The sequence below is a fragment of the Pteropus alecto genome, unplaced genomic scaffold, assembly GCF_000325575.1.
Source record: "Pteropus alecto unplaced genomic scaffold, ASM32557v1 scaffold9, whole genome shotgun sequence".
Lineage (NCBI taxonomy): Eukaryota > Metazoa > Chordata > Mammalia > Chiroptera > Pteropodidae > Pteropus > Pteropus alecto.
In genome coordinates this window covers 379762-384388 of record NW_006442106.1, presented here as the reverse complement: position 1 = coordinate 384388, position 4627 = coordinate 379762, and positions in this window count along the sequence as shown.

The following is a 4627-nucleotide window of genomic DNA, read 5'->3' as shown; positions in this document are numbered from 1 at the left end:
TGGTGACGTAAGCTCTTTTCTCCATCACCATGCGAGCTGAATCCCAGGTCAGGAACAGAGCTGCAGAATCCTCTCTTCTAGTGGGTGCCAGGACCGTTGGCAATTTCCAAAACTTTGAGGGTCTCTCAGTAAGTCCCCTTTCGCCTTGGAAAAGACAGTGCCTCCTGGGGTGACCCCACCCCTTCTCATGGGGTGCTAGTGTTGAGTCTAGGTAAGATCGGCTCTTCTGGAAGTAATTATTTTTACTTTGTCCTTAGAAAAAAACCAGCATAGTCCCTTGCATATAATAGGCATTTGAATATGTGGACTGAAAGAATGAAAGCCGGATATGCCTGTCAGAGCTTGCTAGCTGATGATACAAGCAAAGACGAGGTCAGAACCTGTGCTTGTTGCCCTCTCTCTTTTACCTTCATTCTGTCAGCCAAGTTACCGATACTGGGACATCCTTGGTGCTGGGGTCCTAGAGTCACCGGGGCAGAAAGGGGAATTCAGACTCCTTTTTTTTTTTTTCCCCATTATCATAAGGCTGCAAATCTAAGTCAAAGTGCAGATGGATTCACACTAATTACGCATGCGTGCTTCCTCTCTGCGATGCCACACCTTTCAGCATCACTCTGATTCCCATTTATCAAATGCCCTGAGCTCTTACTCTGGGGATGTGGGTGAACAAGACAGACAGTAAACAAGTGAACAAACCTGTCAGGCAATTTCAAGTGAAGAAAGGAAGGAAAAAGGGAAATCTAAAGAGACCAACACGGGCTTTTTAAGGAGAGAGCTGTCAAAGACCTGGGCTGAAAAAGGAGCTAGCCACGTGTAGGGCATTGCAGGTGGAGGGAACAGCAAGCACCAAAGGCCTGTGCTGGGAACAAGCTCACTGTGTCAGAGGAACAGAAAGGAGGCCAGTGTGGTTGGGTAGAAGACAGGTCAGGCTGCTCAGCCTTGTGGGCCACATGGGGAAAGGACATGGAAACGAGCTTAAGATTGCTGACTTATGTCTGGGGTTGGTTGACCTCAGATGATGGTTGTCTCATCCGTTGATCTTATCTTCCTCTCCTGGTGTTCGATATGTCCTGATAAGCTGCTGCGGCCAGTCAAAATCTGACAGCTCTTTTCTGGTTGAGAGTCCTGATATCTTGACAACACAGAGCCAGCGCTGCCCTCTTCAGCAACAACAGATGCGGTGAAGGCCAGATAGGGGAACACTAAAAATGGAATGATTGAGACACACTTTGATGATAGGGAACAGAGGCGTCCAGCCATACATAATAAAAGGGAAAGCAAAGAGAGAGGAAGAACATGGGCCCAACCAGGGAACTGGGCTCAAGGCAGTCACTGTTCTTGTTTGCTTTTAAGCTGGGCCCACTGCAGTTCAGCTGTACCCCTTTGACACCACACAAATAGTCTAAGATCAAGAAAGTTCACCTGCTAAGAAACTGAGGTTTTCCAGATGCCTCTCCTCCACCAGCTGCTGCCTCTCTGGGTCCTCTCTTCCAGTACCGCCGGAGCGGGACCCTGGGTGGTACCGACTTCGCTTCCCTATCCTTCCAGTTACTCAGGCCCCAAACCTCAGCGATAATTTTGACCTTTCTTTCTTTCTTTCTCTCTCTCTCTCTCTCTCTCTCTCTCTCTCTCTCTCTCTCTCTCTTTCTTTCTTTTCTTTTCTTTTCTTTTTTTTTCCCTGCCATTTACTCCATTAAGCAATCATTTCTACCCTGTCTTAAAAAATATATCCCAAATCCAACCACTTCTCACTACATTACTGCTACCACCCTGGTTCAGGCTATCATCCATTTCTCCTTTTTTAGTAATCTGTCTGGTCCTCCTGCTTCTGTGGTTCCCCGCTTCGATCTGTTCACACAGCAGCTAGAATGATCCTTTAGAATGTAAGTAGGTCACATCCCTTCAAATCTCAAAATCCCAACATCTTCCCATCCTTCTTGTCAAAGCCACAGTCCTTACAGTGACCTACAAGTTCCACTGTGTCAACTTCCTGCCCCCCTCACTCTCTGACCTCATCTCCTATGCCTGTTTCCCCTCTGTTACTTGGGACACTTTGCTGGAGGTGCAATTTGATGATATCATTCAAAATTAAAAATCCCATAGCATCTGACCCAACAAGTTGACATCTATGAGTTTATTGTATGGATATACTTTCTCATGTGCACAAAGAATTATGCTCATCATAGAGTTTTCTGTTTGTTTGTTCTGTGATAATAAAAGACTGGGAACAATTTATGTCCATCAGAAAAAAAGTCTGGTTAAAGAAAAACTATGGGACCTCCAGTAGAAAACTGTTACAAAGAATGAGGCAGATCTGCATATGCCAGTGCATATCAAACTCCAAGGTGCATTGTTAAATGAAAAAAGCCAGGTGTAAGAACAGCGAGTCAGAGAAGGGGTAATACGCCTGCACATTTACTCAGTGAATACTTGCAGGGCAGCCCCCACAGGACACCACACGCTGGTGCTGGGCAATCAGTGATAAGCAGGCCCTGTTTCACAAAGCCCATGTTACATCGTGACAAGATGGGCAATAGATGAGAAGCAGATACATTAACATCAAGCCAGGGGCTAAGCTGGCGCTAAGAAGAAAGACAGAGGCTGGAAAACCAGAGTAAGGGACAGAAAGTCAAGGCAGTCTGAGAAGGCCTCTCCAAGGAGGCAATATTTGAGAAGAGACCTGCAAAAGAGAAGAACATGAGGTGTGAGACTGTCGGGGGCGTTCAGGCAAGGGACAGAAAGCCCCGAGATGACCCACAGTGTGTCAGAGGAGGTCAGAGAGGCCAGAGTGACTGCATTGGGACTGAGTAAAGGAAGAGCCATTGTGGGAATGAGGTCAGGGCAGTCAGCAGAGCTCAGACTGTGTGGGGCCTTGTGGCCATGTCAGGATGTAGGTCGACATCTGGAGTACAATGGGCAGAGGTGTGCTGTAATCTGCTTCACATTTCCAAAGGATCCATCTGGATGCTGGGTGAGGAGTAGATTGAGGAAAGGGATACCCAAGTAACTTAGCAGTGGTTTGTCTCTGGGAAGGGGACCTGGGTTTGGGGTGGAAGGAAAAATTACCTTGGGACCTACCTGCTCTGTGGGTGGAGAGGGGGTGGGAGGGGCAGTGAATGTCTAGTGGACCTGGTACAGTTATGACCTGAAGTTGATGCCCGCTGGTCAGGGCAGATGTCTAGTGCTGGCTCATTCTCCCATGGGGAACTTTCACAGGTTCTTGGACCTCCCAACTGGCTCCTTTCTCTGTGTCTCCCTTGGATGTGGCGTGCCTGCTCTTCTTGGCACATTTGACCTACCTTTAGCCCCTGGGCATCCCCTCTGTGGGACTGCACTACTCCTGTAGGCTGGCCCTTGGGTAGATTCATTTATAAAATGACTCTAGGCAAGCTTCTCAGCAAAGGGCCCTCATTTGGTCCAAGGGAGCCACATACCTTTGTCCCATTATTGGTGGACAAGCAGTTCACTCCCAATGTAGCCTTTTCTCTCGTTTTGCTCTGCCAGGCACAGTGAACCTTTCACGTTTTGATTTTTCTCGGCAAGCATCTGGCTCCAGCCCTATCTCCTCTGAACTTCAGGGGCATGTTAAGCCCTGCCAGTGGCTGTCTTTAAGTCCTTCTACTGTGCATCTTATCCATGAGTAGGGAGCTCCCCTCATCTCCCCACCAGTGTCAGAACACTGTACTCCCAGGTCTCCGAAACAGTCCTCGACGTCTGGCTCCTCCAGCTCCTTGTATTTGGCCTAGACGGAGTCTTGATTAAGTGCTGACAGAACTAGTTTCCAGAGTCTGCATGGATGGTCTAAGAGCTCCCATCAGGTTCAGCTGTAGCAGAGCTTGGTATCTATTGATTGTTCTTGGCTGAAACTAAAACGGCGAAGGTCCATTTTTGTACTCTGATTCATTTCACAGATGTGACCCTCAGTGCTGTCGTCCGTTAAGAAAGCAGAATGACGCCAACCCTTCAGGATTATTTTACAAGCTAAAGAAGACATCTACGGAGATAATCTTTGCCCAAATTGCAAAGCACTCCACCAGCTCTGCTGTTGTGCTTATCTGCAAGACAACCTCACGGGCTGGTGCAGTGGTCACCATCTTTGTCAGCCACACTATGCAAGAGGAGTGATGCTCACTCCGACGTGTGACACCGGCCTTCAGGGATACCAGTTCTGAGCAATCCCTAGTGCGCCAGTCATAAGTGCACCTCTTCTTCCCTCTCGAGGAATGCTTGTGAGCCAGAGTCACAGTGCTACAGGGACGGCTTTGGCTCTGCACTACTTTTTTTCCAAGTTACCATTTTAAAATTCCTCTCTCTGGCTGTTATAATAGAAGGCTCTTCCCAAAAGTTATGACACTGTACCTCAAAATTGTCGCCATACATCTCAAGGGCTCACAGGAACCCTCTAATTTAGGGAAAATCCTGTGCCTGTTTTTGGGGGGTGTCTGGAGATCAGCCTGGGGAGAGAGTGTGGGAGCAGTGCCAGAAATCTGATCACATTTTGAACTCATTGCTGGTGATTCCATGAGGCTGGCTCACAGGAGACTGATCAGACAAGGCACTGTCTGGGTATGATCACCTTGATAGTCACCCTTTGGGATATATTTTCAATTTTATATCAGAGAGTGAA